This window comes from Saimiri boliviensis, chromosome 19, assembly GCF_048565385.1.
Source record: "Saimiri boliviensis isolate mSaiBol1 chromosome 19, mSaiBol1.pri, whole genome shotgun sequence".
Taxonomy (NCBI): Eukaryota; Metazoa; Chordata; class Mammalia; order Primates; family Cebidae; genus Saimiri; species Saimiri boliviensis.
Window position 1 is genome coordinate 21522519 of NC_133467.1, and position 14761 is coordinate 21537279.

General features: G+C 35.1%; 1 protein-coding gene and 1 long non-coding RNA gene across 11 annotated transcripts in view; one reads left to right on the top strand and one right to left on the bottom strand.

Moving 5' to 3' along the window:
- The window catches only part of DNM3 (dynamin 3), a 535391-nt gene that overhangs the window by 248146 nt on the left and 272484 nt on the right, over positions 1-14761 (bottom strand). The window lies entirely within an intron of this gene.
- Positions 1001-7174, top strand: LOC104650945 (uncharacterized). 2 transcript variants are annotated; one of them, XR_744522.3, is made up of 4 exons: positions 1001-1257; positions 1378-1449; positions 3612-3686; positions 5228-7174. It is a non-coding gene; the product is annotated as an uncharacterized LOC104650945 (long non-coding RNA). The 2 variants fall into 2 exon arrangements; XR_005576748.2 differs by having other exon boundaries at positions 1002-1449.

Consider the following 14761-nt stretch of genomic DNA (forward strand, 5'->3'; position numbering starts at 1 on the left):
TATAACCTTTGGTCAAGCAGTACTTGGCAAATTTCAACAGATTTAGTTAACCAGAGATAAAACTAAGCCACAGAATACCATGAAAACAAAACAAAAGTATCAAAACAGAATCAGGAATTACCAGTGAAAAACAATGTTATACCTAACAGCATGGATCTATCAGAGGCGATTTGTTAGAAGACCTGAGTTGCTATTTCAGAGTGGATGCTTGAAATCAAAACTTTAAAGTTTCTTTAGGTCAAACTATAGCACAGCATTCAGAGAGCCAGCCAAAATAGCTGAGGGAAACTAGGAAGGCCACATGTGGAACTAATTATTCATGTAGAGGCCATGACAAAGAACATTTCTCCAGACTTTTCATGGGGGCTTCACTTTCAGGAAGTTGCTATAATTACTGTTCAAGTCTAGAGCAGCCTGCAAGCTGCTGACAGATCCAACAGACAGGAGAAGGAGGGAGAGAGAGAAGGAGAGAAAGAGAAAGAGAAGGGGGTGGGGGAGAGGGAGAGGGAGAGAGAGAGAACTTGTCTGCTCTTTTTGACGAGTGAAATACCAGAAAATAAAATGCCACAGGAAAGCTCAAAAAGGTTTCCAAATTAGCTCTGCCTTCCAGTGTTCAACTTTCTGTTTACTATTTTATCTACCCTCTATCTTCAAATTACTTCTCTAGCCTGGGTCAGACAGTAAATTTGTACTTCTACAGTAACTCACTTTCAGTTGGCCACAGCCGAACTGTACATCTTGACTCTTTTTTTTACAGCTTTTCCATACTGGGGCCCACTTCCTGCCCAGTTGAGGGAAAAAATCTGGCCTGAAGATGAAATGACTGCTTAACGTTACACTAAAACATCTGGTACCATTTTATGCACAGACCCATGTCTGAGAGCAGGCGATTCTAGCGGTCTCTCCAGCGGCACAGCGCATACCCAAACCTCCCCAGGGTGACATCATCCCATATATGGACTCTCCAGCCCAGCCCTCCCCCTTTTCCTGGTCCTAAATTCATTGCCAGTTCCCCAGTCTGCAGCAAATGTGCCACGTCAAGACTGGAAATCACAGCCCTTGAGTGTCTCAGTCAGCGCAGCAGAATTCAGGGGGGAAAGCTGAATGCAACCCCTGGTGCAGGAAGGGAGGCTTTTCCTGAGGACCGGGAGAGGATTTTAAGTACATAGAAGGAAGCTTCTGGAGATCCTGCTCCGTCGCCCCAGTGTTCAGACTACCTGTTCAGGACAATGCCGTTGTACAGTAGTCTGCACATTGGTTAGACTGGGCAAGGGAGAGCAACGCCATGAACTGCTGGGGACAAAATGGGCTGTTTCCAAGGAGAAGACATTTGTTTGCTCTTTTTTTGAATCTCATATCCAGTGTTTTTCTTCACAGGTTTTGCACACGAGGGACCAAGAAGCCCTCGGGACACTGCTGAGAAAAGACCGCCGAAGGGAAGACCAGCGGGTAAGGCCTTCTTGACTGCTCACCTGGTCTGTGACCAAGGGAACCTTGGTGGGGAGCCCACTATTTGTGTTAACATGCGAGGGAAACAAAGGTATATGTGTGATGGGTAGAGATGTGTTTAATCTTAGAAGAGCAAAAGTATGTGGTACATAGCGATTTACTGTTTTTTGATTTCTGATGATTGATAATTCAAGTGTTTTCTTAAGTGTAAAAGTTTTCCCACTTCAAAATGAAATATGAAAAAATTCACTCCAGCCACTTAAGAATAGTTTAATGAGGCTACTTTTGAATTGTTTAACAATAATTCAGAGACTTAAAAACTTACATGGATGAAGGCTATGTGTATAAGTTTTAACATCCCAGGACTGAAGTCATTTTTCCCCAAGGTAGCGAACAGTTGCTGGTTTTTAAATGCTATATGGATATTGATTTTCTGAAGATTTTCTTCTATAATATAAACACCAGGAATAATAGTACCTAACAATAAAAGAAGAACCTGTCAAGTCCTGCCTACCAGACAATGCAGTTGGGATTTGCCCAGAGAAGAGCGCCAACCCACAACTTATTGAGTCAGCAACTGAATAAATCAGGGAATAGAAATGTCTATCTTTAGATACTCCTGTAAACATATCTGTTTTATATATTTTTTTAATCAAAGAATGGTTGATAAATGCTGCTCAGCTGAGCCCTCTTGCCTACAGTTTCCAGTGCTTCCGCTTTCCCTAGCATTTAAAATGATAAGGCACTTTGTCTAAAAACCACTGATAAAAAAGGAATTTGTAAACGAAGGCAGGAGTTTTCTTTGGTCAGTTTCCAGCTGTCCTGGAGGTGAAGGAGGGTGGGAGAGGGGGAGGAAGGTGGGAGGGAAGAAAACCCTCAAGCTGAATGAAACTTTAATAGAGAAAATAATAGAGAAAGTCTGGATTGCAATGTGATCTGTGCTGAACATTAGTGGGTCCCTTAAAGAAAGTTCTGGAAAAATGTTATTGCCTCATCCTTAATTCTCTTAACCTCCATTTATTTCTATTCCCAAACAATTCTATATAATGAAAACATCTCTTCTACAGGGTTTGTAAAAAAAAAAAAAAAAAAGTAATCTCTTTTATCCCATTTTAAACTCTTTAAAATTATGGTGTGGTTCCTGAACAAATTTTTTACTAAATTACACATTTTGCAACAATTCAAAAATTGGCTCAAGTTCTCTTTAGCAAAGTATTTTATTATAAAAGGTTCCCTAAGTTTTCTTTTGTCAAAACAACTTATTTTTTAAAATTACCCTTCTGATCACCCCAAAACGTGTATAAAGAACGCATAAGTATTCTTATCTATTCATGATTCTTAGTTAAAATATAAACAGCAAGGTGAAATTTAGCTACTTTCACTTAGATGATACAGTAAAATCTTCCTTTCATTTTCTATTGTGACTTGGAGAGTTCCATGTTAATTATTTTTAATAGAACAAATGAGATATTAAAAATCTATAGTTTCTTTCACATAAGAAAACAAAAAAACTAACTTACAGGAGCTAATTTTTCCAAGAAATATATTTTTTCTAATTGATACAATTAATGAAGAGGAAAAATAGCTAAGAAGGTACTTTGGTAATGTTTAAGTTTTCTCAAATTTTCTGGGTTATTTTTTACTCTAGAAACGATTGTATTTCATAATTTGCTTTCATTTAATGTATATTTAATTTAAATTTCTTTCTTCATGCTAAATAGTCTTTTTGCTTCAATGAAACGAATCCGTACTGGTCCCTCACCTATTTTCTCCCTCAGGATGACTTGTAGTCTGGAGATAGAAGGGACATAAAGGTTCCCCTTGGCATAAGTACAGGAGTAGAAACAGAAGAATTACTTTGTAAAGGGGTAACCAAGGAGTCCCTGCACGTGCTCAGTGTGGTTCTAACGACTTATTTTTGAGGGAAACTTTTAACAAATGAAAAAGGAATAGTACTTATTTTCAATTACATGGGCTAAATTAAAGATCAAAAGTGAAAGTTTATTTTATAAAACTCTGCTGAATGAAGGCAGGATTGTATATGCGCTGGTCCAAGTGCCCACATTTAGATACATCATAGCCGTATCTAAATCCAGCTAAATTAGAAAAATGTTTAATTTTATTTTGATATTACTTTATAAGGAGATATACAAATATTTTAGGGATCATGGAATCTATTCCAGAGGAAACTAACCAACAGTGAACATCTTCAACTAAAACTACCCCTGGATATAATGGTAAGTGTATTAAAATTAAACATTGTACATGGTCATGAAGAGAAAATTGTTTTCAAGGTCTGTCCAAACTACCCTCCATAGAAATTTCATAATTATTTTTCATGTTAGCCTGTGAAAGATTGATAAATTGGACTAGGTACTGGGTTAAAAGAACTTTTCCGCCATCTAAGAGAAAGGAAGTTCAGAGCCTTAGCTTCAACACCATAATTTCTTAATTGAAAAAGGATCAATCTAAAACAATGGACTTAAATTTTCAAACCATTTTTCTTTTAGGCCACAGATCTCAAAATCAAAGACAGACTGTTTACAATGGGACAAAGTTTCACACCGATCACTTCCCTGTAGTTAGTCGATAGGCTTAATATCCTTCCTGCTTGGCATTCAGGCTTTCGGCCCAGATAATATGTTTATGTTTGTAAAAGACCAAATATACTATCTACCCCCACCTCTTGCCTACAGACCACCCAAGTATTTCACTCTGTGGGAAAGAGTTTAGGCATAAAAATCCTAATGAAAGAATTTTCCCCGCTTTTTTTGAAGTCTTAAGCTGTTATGAAATATAAAAAGTACAACTTGGTAATGTAAAAAAATTCACTCATCCACAAGCATCCATGCTCGCTAAAGAGATGCCAAAGCTTTCACTTACTCTACAAGGGATCTGCTCTTTATAAACAATGCATTTCACTCTGCTCTCTGGAGAATGGCCCACCCATCACAATAACGTCAAAATAATAACTAAGAGACCATCACTCAGAAATCCTGGCTTAAAATAACTAGAAGGTCAGGCTTTAACCTGAGACAGGAAATTCCTGAGTTAAGATTGAAACTTTCTTACTTCAAATCCCTTTTTACTTTAATGTTTTGTAAATTATGTAGATATAAATATTTACCCATTTTCAAAGGTCCCTTATGAATAATTTTTATCAGTATTAATAGAGATAATGAAGTAAATTAGAAAAAATAATTAAATCTTCATTTTGAGTTTTCTGACTTAGCGTGACAACCAGTTTCCTGGAGTTGCTTTGGTTTAATTTTACTACAGAATACTTAGGAGATAATTCTTTTCTTACATTTTTTTCCCTTAAGACAAGAAATAAAAGACAAAAAGAAAACAAGGAATAATAAACATACTAAAAATTACCTGGTATGATAATATAAATAACTCCTTTATATTTTAGCTAGCATTTTAAGGAATAATAAACTATTCAACCTATAATTTGGGAGATTAAAAAAAGTCACTATGTTTTTTAGTCTTTTGTCTTTTTAACAAGTTTAGGGGCAGGTTTACCATAACTATGAAGTGTTCATATGTCACATACTTACTGTGAGTGTGTTTTTAAAATCTATCAGAAACATAAATCGTCCAAAAGCCTTATGAAAAGAACAATCATTTTCAGCAAGATTTTTTTCCCCCTGAAAAACTGTCGTGGTTTTTCTGGCTCAAAAAAAAAAAAAAAAAAAAGGATATCTTGCTTTAATAAAACTGTTTTCTATTAAAGCATAACATACAAACTCACAAATATTTCTTTTTATTTTTTCAGGTTGCATGCATCATTCCTTTAATTGAGCAGAGTTAACTGGATCAAATTATTTATGGGAGAGAGAGGAAAAGCTATACGGAATTATAGTAATTTTAAAATTTCTACCAATATACTCTTTGTAAGTGAATCACTCTATAATTACTTTCTGTTGCACTGAATGCAGCAACAATAACACAATAGTATTTTAAGGCACTTGTTTTTGGCATACTTTGAACTTGTAATTATTTAAATAGCAGCCAAGTTTACTCATGTTTTTTATTCTGTCAAGAAAAAAAAAGTTCCTTTACTTGGAAGTGATGGCCAGAAACAGAATCAGAAAATTGTTTTCTTGAAATTACATAAATATACAGAAAATGGCACCTATTAGCTTTTGTTAAAACATTACCTTATCTAATCACTGCATAAAAGTTCAGACTTGTAGAAAATTGTCATTTTCTCAGTATCTAAAAACTATTTTGCTTTCCATTAAGTTTGTATTTGCTATTTTCTCAGAATTTTACAATTAAAGATAAATCACAAACTACTTGTTTTTCTTAAAGTTCTTTGAGAAAATTTCTAATTATACAATCCTTGTGCAATACTGTATTTTTTTTAAGAAGTTTTACTTACTGGAATTTTGACTACTTGGATATTTTTGTTTTTAAAAGGGGAGGGGAATTTGCTTAATACTTCTACACATGTGAGTTGATAATTGATATTAAAATAGTAGAATTATTCTTGACTCACCAGAACTAAATTTTATATATGTATATTTAACACTATTAGCTCTTATATAAATTAGAAGAAAATTTTTCAAAGGATCTGGTTTTAATTGTTGGATATAAAATGAATTTGACTTTTCTGTATTTAAGACACTATTTTGTAACTATATTGTACTAACTATATCCAAAACACAGTCTGAGCATCACTGTGAATAACAATCTTCTAGTTTATACCCTGTTGATTCACAGCATGACCCTGTAGTTAATTAAGAGGTGGAAAAGTTAAGCTCACAACTGCCTTTAATTTGATTTCACATTCACACTTACAAACTTCATTTAAAAGGAAAATGAGACATTTAAATAAGTTCCTGTCGTTTAACATATAATTGGTAAAAACATATTCCCTTGTAAAATCCTATTATCAAAGCATCAGATACCAAAGTCAGTAGCTTGGGTTGGCAAATACATTAGATTCATTAATTATTTTGAAAAGGCTGCCATTTCCATGTAAATGATAATTTTCTTTTTCATGGGCAAGGTTATGGTACTTATCTACTAAAAGAAACATGTATAAACATAGTTTTTATCTTTAACTTCAGTATTAAAATATGCAGTTTTTTGCAAAGAGGAAAAGCATCTGGTTCAATCACTCTGAACTCTGACTACATGTGGGCCAGTAATAATATGAATTGGATTTAAGAATAAACCTTGTGTTTAATCTCTTTTCGTCCTTAAAATTTTAATGTGAGTTTTTTGCTATTCCAATTATCCATGTTAGCACATTTGGAACAAATGTATAAATGTACTTTCTGAATAAAGTCAAAAGTCTAACTTGTTTTTAGTTCCATAATGTTTTAATGTTTAATTATACTGTGTATTTTTCTCCCTTTCCCCTTACTCTCCAAAATCACCAAATCTGGAACACAGGCTGATTGTATCTATGAGCAAAGGAAACCTGAAGGAACCAAGGGCCTGGCTGGACAGAGTTGTCATGTGTCTGCCTGTCTACACTTGCTGTGCAGAACATCCGCTCACCTGTACAGCAGGCACAGACAGGCAGTCACATGACAACCCAGCCTGAATGACAACCAGCCATTGAAAGAAAGCAGCCCTCACACGATAGCATCTACACCAAGAGCTACAACCAAAATGAGGGGCTCCGGGACCTGGGGCTTTAATCTGTTGGTTTAATACTTACCTCCTATGTATTACTTTGATTCAAATATTAAAACCCACCAAAAGTAAAGTGAGTGGTGCCTATGAAATATAATAAAACCCATTTCTGAAAATATTCCTGTGCATTCTATAGTGCTCTTTTCCTAATTGTTGTCAGTAAATCACTACCCTTGACATTTATTGTACACGGCTTTGCAGCACCCCATATCAAGATAAAAACTCGATATAACAAAACAATATAACTTCAGTCTGATGCTTGACAAAGAATACATTATTCTAAGAATTCTCATCTATAAACTAAGTATGGTTTTCTATATCATGATTTTTTTTTAAGGGGACAGGGTAGAAAGACAGAAGAAATGGGAGGAAAAGAGTATTCCAAAGGATCAAGTACTTTGAGTTAACTCTGCCAGCCTGGGTCTGGGCAAAATACAGTGAAAAGACTCCTATTTCCAACATAACATTCAACTGTATCAAAATAACCGTTTCTCCTCTTTTGACATATGGAAAGTTGAAACTTTGATACTTCCAAGTGTCATGGTATACATAAATTTATGACTGCGTCATCCTTTAATTAAGAAGACGCTTATGTTACAGTTCCAGGAGTAGAATTTACAAGGCCAACACATTCACTTGCAATCTATGCTTCCATCACGATAAACTTTCAAGCTCTTGAGATGTTCAGGCAACTCATTTATATTCAGAAGCTTAAGGAAAGTGGTTAATGCACTTGAAATATATATTTTGCCACATCTTTTGAGAAAATATCCAAACTTCAGTTTATGCACTGTTAACTGGAGTGAAATGATAAGGGATGGCTTTTGTCTATGAATATTTTAAATACTTAAGGGTAAAACGTGGGAAGATAGATAAAATTAGAAATATTTCAACTTTGATTTAGTTCATTAACATGTTTTAGCTTCAGTATTTAAAATTTTTATATTTCTTAGAAAGATTCTGGTCAAGCTTAAAAAAATGTAACAGGCTAATCAAAACTTTTTTCACATTTAATAATTAAACACTTTATGTATGTATTCTGAACTAAAGCAAACTACTTTTTAATTCAGCTATTTTATTTTTAAAATGAAAGTCTCAGTCGTAAGGCTAAAAGCCCCATGAGTTTCAAATTTTCTAACAATAATATTTTAATCAAACCTAACATTATAGCTTATTTAATTAAAAAGCAGAATGATGGGGCAAAACTACAAAGCAAAAATATGATTCATTTAAACAATCTTTTCTTATGGCAATATGTCATCTGCTAAAATTCACTTCTGCTTCTGCAAGATACATTGCGTGATGCGGATTTTTACCTTAAATAAAATCCCATGACTAGCAAATAAAGTCCTAAACAATACTTACAAAATTTAGAATATAAACAGGAAGACAATATAAAAATGACTCACAGGATATCAACATCGTTCTACCCAATCTTAATTACCTTGTACAGTCTGTTGTAAATGCTATCTATGGGAGTTCACATATGGAATGTTTCTACTGGACTTTGTAAGGCAATCTCAGGAGAGTGCTTGATAGCTCCCAGAATGAGACAATGACCTAGCCAGAACAGTAAGGAGACTACACTCATCCTCCCAACTCCAAAGGAAAGTTGGGACGGCAGCACTGTCATCCTAAAGTGAGGTACTCCAGGTAACATTTTCAATATTTTTCCTTAAAGCATAAAGTTAACACTTTTTTTCTTAAACATTTTTTACTCACTTTTCAAAAAATGCTTGAAAGAATGTTTTATATGTATTTAAAAGTCATTAAATGAGGCACATTTAAAAATTTTTCTCTTCTGGGAAAGGGTAATATTAAGAATAATATTGCTCTTGCAGGATATACTTTTGAGTAGCACAAATAATGCATATAGGAGATGGGTTTGAATCTAAACTCATTTTTAATAAACTTGGAATAGGATTTGCCATTATGGTTCATTGAATAATACTCTTTCTCCAAAATTATAAATCTTTAGATAATGCCAGAACATGGAAATATTTGTATGAAGTAATCCTATACTAAAAAAGAATAACATCAGATAGTTTATATATGTAAAAAAAATACACAATCAAGATCATACAGAATTTTAAGAAATATAGGTGGATTAAAGTTCAATATTTATTGGGACTTTTGTAAAAATAAACTAAATTTTGGCTAACTAAACGACTTATGAAGGAGTGTGAATAGTGTTCACAGGCTCGACGCTGACCTCCTCCACCACAGGGAGTGTGCAGATCTGGTAGGAAATATGTACAATCTTAAAAGTAGAAGTGAAACGAGAAAGAAAGCTGAATATTTCTATAACTTCTTGATCTCACAACTTTGATCATCCAGGGATATAATTGTCATTTTGTTTCCTATTTCTGAAGTTACATTTGTCATTTGCTATTGTTACAAAATAAAAACAATGCTAAGTAAATATCCCTATAAGGGAATCATATAATCTCCTTATCAAGTTATCCAAACACTTCAACCCACAAAAATGAAGCCTGTAATTTCTTAAGAGTCCAAAGAATGTCCTTATTTCAATGCAGATGTTGGGTTTTCCTCAATAGTGTAAGGTTAGTAGATTTCCACTGGAAAAGCCTATGTTGCATTATTCTGCTTGCCTAGGAGTAACTCATGATTTTAATCTTTACACACTGGGCTACAGAAATACAATAAACATTGACTAAATGCTTATATTATACATAAATGAACAGTCCCCTTTCTTCCGAGATTCTAATTATCTCTTAAAATTTATACATTTATGTATTTTTAAAACAAATTTCTCATTAGTTTTAAGAAAAATAAGGCTCTTTTCTCCTTTAATCGATCTCCCATTCTCCTAAAATTCACATTTTAGACACATGTTAAAGAAAAGCCATCATTTTTTCCAAATTCGATTTTGAACTATTGATGGAAAACTCTCTAGATCAAAAATCCATTTCAAAAAACTTTTCAGATGACAGTTTCTATTTTATTCTCACATCTTGCTGTTTTCTAAATCCCTCTCCGAAACTGTACAACTTATATGGGCAATGTATGAAAATAACATTGGGAAATTAATTTTCTGCTTAAATGATTTTCAATCAAGGAAGTCACATTTACATAGAGGATTAAAAAACAAAAAACAAAAAAACTAACCTTCAATGATGAAAATTAACAAAATTGAAGACAATCTACTTTTAATGGTAATTTTATTCTATAATTTAGTAATTTAATTTTGACACTGGATATGTCAGGACGAGATTAATTATTATGCTTCATGTATTCCTTTGTTTTCCCCATGACACCTTCATTCAATCAATAGTAAGAGCCTCCTATCAGTGCTGTGTCCCCTGGTGGTAGAATAGGGAACAATGTCTCCTGGTCTCGGGAGGCTTACCATTCGCTGGAACTCTTAGCATGTGTGATGAGAAATACAGGTGAATTAAAGTTCAATATTTATTAGGATTTTTGTGAAAATAAGTTTTGGCTAACTAAACAACTTATGAAGGAGTGTGAATAGTGTTCACAGGGTTGACCCTGACCTCCTCCACCATGTCAATTTTCAGCTTCCAAAAGTATCTCTTAAATCCGTTCATTTTTACAAAGTCCAACTCACCCCAGCCCAAGCTACCATTATCCATGCAGACCACAATAGCTGTAGAAAGCAATAGCTTTCTAGTAATTCCTCAATCCAGTTTTGCCCTTTTTCAATCCATTCTCCACAAGGCAGCCAAAGGAATTTGTAAATAATTTAAATCTTATCATGTGACTCTCTAGTTTAAAAACTTCAAAGACTTTTCATCATTCTTAAGATGAAAATCCCAATCTTTAGAGTACCTTTGTCTTTTTGCTCCAGTCACACTGGTCTTAATTACATTCCTTAAATTCATCAGGCTCAATCCTGCCTCAGAAAATTAATACAAACCTTTATGAGCACCCAGTGTAAAGTTCCCCCAACCTGTGTCCTCTACCCCAGACATTTTTTATGTCAACTCATCACCGGCTTTATTTTCTTCTTAGCCTGTAATCAGCATCTGATAGATTTTCCCATTTATTTATATGTTTGCTTTATTGGGAAAGAGGCTTCATAAGAAGAGGTACCATGAATTCCTTGCTAATCATTTTATCGTTACTGACTAGGACAGTGCTTGGTACATAAGAAGTGCTCAGAAATAATTGTTGAGAAATGTTCAGATGATTAAGAGCATAGCCAGGTGCGGTGGCTCAAGCCTGTAATCCCAGCACTTTGGGAGGCCGAGGCGGGTGGATCACGAGGTCAAGAGATCGAGACCATCCTGGTCAACATGGTGAAACCCCGTCTCTACTAAAAATACAAAACATTAGCTGGGCATGGTGGCGCGTGCCTATAATCCCAGCTACTCAGGAGGCTGAGGCAGGAGAATTGCCTGAACCCAGGAGGCGGAGGTTGCGGTGAGCCGAGATCGTGCCATTACACTCCAGCCTGGGTAACAAGAGCGAAACTCCGTCTCAAAAAAAAAAAAAAAAAAAAAAGAGCATAAAAGAGCATAGCACTGACACTTAGCAACTGGCTAAGTTACTTATTTTCTTTGAGCCTCAATCCTCATCTCTAAAATGAAGAATGTAAATAATGTGCTCACTGAACGATAAATACTCAATAACTGTTAGCCATTATGATGATGATCATAATCAAGACCATCACTGACTGCAAGTAGCATTCCCCCTAGTCATTACATCTGCTTAAATCCACGAAGGCCAGATTTCAGTCTCAATGATCATCTTAATGATGACTACTTCCTATCTTGTTTCTTGAGGAGAGGTCTGAATGAATAACAGTAGCTACGGACTCAATTGTAGCTGTGTATAGACCATAAATTTGCTATCTTGAACTTAAGTGCTCTTCACTCTCACCACCAGCTACTACCCAGCCACCATCCTCTCTTGCCTGGACTATGGTCAGAGATTCCAAGCTGGTCTCCCTTCTTCCATGCTAGCCATCCCCACCCCCTCCACACATCCATCCCATCCCACTTGTTACACACAATCCAGCAGCCAGGGTAATCTTTCTAAACCATCAATCCAATTATGTCACACACTGAAACACTCAATCACTTTCAATTGTCCCTGGAAGAAAATCCAAATCATTGGGTAGGGACTGATAAGGCCCCCATCCACTGGTGCCTCTGATTTTATATTCTGCCTTTCTCCCCCACTATTCCTATGTCACAGCCACAGAGTTCCTGTTGGATCCCATCTCCAGGGGTTTTACACTTACTGTTCCCTCTACCATGTAATATTCTTCAGCAAAATCTTCTGCACAGCTCATCATCTTAATCTCTGCTCAAGCAGTACTTCCTTCCAATCATCCAAATCTAAAGACCTCCTCCCTGTTACTTTCTAACTCAATATCCCATTTTATTTTCTTCAGATCACTTACTATCTGATACTGTATTATAGCCTACTTGCTTGTTAGCTCCACAGAGCAGTAACTTTGTCATCTCCTCTTTCTTAAAATGATATGAATGGATGAAACTACACTTTCCTAGAGTTTCTTCATCTAAATCATTCCATTTTATTTCAAGGGTCATTCCCACTTTCCCCTGCCCCAACGACTCTCTATACCATACCTTGGTAATAACATTAACCACTCTGTGTGCTCATACACAGCTCATACAGAGCACACAGAGTATGTTCATGGCACTTGGTTAATATTATAACTGTGCATATTTATTTTCCATTTGTTGTAATCAAGTACTCATGTGGAAGCTACAAGGTCAGGTGATTTTTTATAAAGAATTATCCTGAGTCTGGAGGGGAGGATATGGGCCAATAACCCTGAGCTCACTAAGCTCTCAAGGCTTCTTCCTTCCCTACAGGGAGCATCCTGTGCCTTCCAACAGGCTTATTTTCAGTACTCACGCAGCCAGACTAATGCCACACTCCAACAGCAGTAGCTACTGCAGAGTCTTCAGTGTAACTACTGCTAACACCCAGGAACATGTCAATGCTGAGATGCCTGGAAATCATCTTCATAAGTTCTCTGCGGGATGAGGTTGGCTTGGACAACTCCAGGCATCTCTGGGATTCTTGCCTTCATTTGCGGTTGAAAGCATAGGCTCTGGAGCTCAACAGCCTGGGTTCAAATTTCTGCTTTGCCACCAACTAGCTGTGTGACTTTGGTAAGTTTGTTATACTGGCCAAGACTAAATATTCTGCAATAAGTAAAACAGTCCTGTAGAAAATACTTTTTTAAAAAGGGTTTTGCTTTATTTTTAGTTTTCTCATCCAACAACAGGAATAATAGTAGTTAGGGCTGAATATGGTTAAATGAGTTCATTAATATATATAAAACACTAGCCAACACTATTATGATTCCTCAGTAAAATATTTTCTGTGACCCTGTATAACTGAGAAAGGTCCCACGGTTTACACATATTTAAGCGCATGCACATCAATTATCATCTAAATCCTTGGGGGGGAAATATATCTAATAGAAGATACTTTATTACAACTGAACAGCAAAAAAGATCATCTATTTAGCAATTTTTATATCTAGGGGAGGGTATCTGAGCTCCTTGTGCTATGATCTTTAAAACTAGAGCTTCCCACAGAATGACAGAGATAGCAAAGCAGCCAGTACAGAAAAGAAACCATTGCTAATCCTCAGACTATCACAATGACCAAATCTACTTTTGACTATGGTCAATGACATAACAATTTAAATACAAGCTCTTAAATAGCAATTTTGTTTGGACATTTCTATAGGATTTCATTTCCCTTACTGCAGAAATTTTAGTGGCTATCAACCAATCATCTAATATTTATCAACACACTATGACACACAGAGTGCTTGAGAAATGAAAATGATTATATAAGTCATGAAACTTTCCTTCAAGGAATGACAAAGTCACTTTGTAATGCCTTCAAAAGATGTCAGGCCAAGATAGGAAAAACCTTTAACTTTGAAACGCATGCCCTTTACGGTCTCATGTAATTGAGACAATCTCACCTAGTTTTGCTATTACAGAATATTCTTACCTAATGTTTGCATGCTGCATTATAAGTACCAAAAAATTATCAAGTCAGATCAGAGCTATTAAAAATTTCAAGACATAGTTTAATTTCTATCCATGCTACCTCACATTTAATGGTATTGATTTCTAGCACTTAAATGGCTCTGTAAGACTAATACGAGTTTTTTGTTTGCACTTTTATAGCTATCAAATTTAAATGAGTAGTAAGTCACAGGACCAAAATTATTAACATCTAACATGAACCAGAACACTATAATTACCATAATTCATGCTTTTACATAGATATCAAATTCTCAAAAAACAAAATTTATATAAACAATGATCTGAGATTCACTTGAAGACTACTGATGTGGACATTCTCAAAACCCTTCCATTTCATTTGAGACAGATGTCACAGGAACAATTCCAAAATGCTTTATGAACTCTACATCAGTATTATTAATTTCACTCTTAAAATGTCCTATTACCTTAGGTCTTTTAGCACTTTATTTAATGAAAATTGTTCTCACTGTACCAGTACCTTGACATAATTATAAATAAGGAAGTTTTCAACTTCGACCCCTAAATCCATTTCTTCAGGTAAGCAAACATGGTTACAGCAAAGAAATAAAAAAGAAAAAGAAATTTGGTTGAATGCTATAAAATTTTAAATCTATGAGAAAATAACAGTGAAT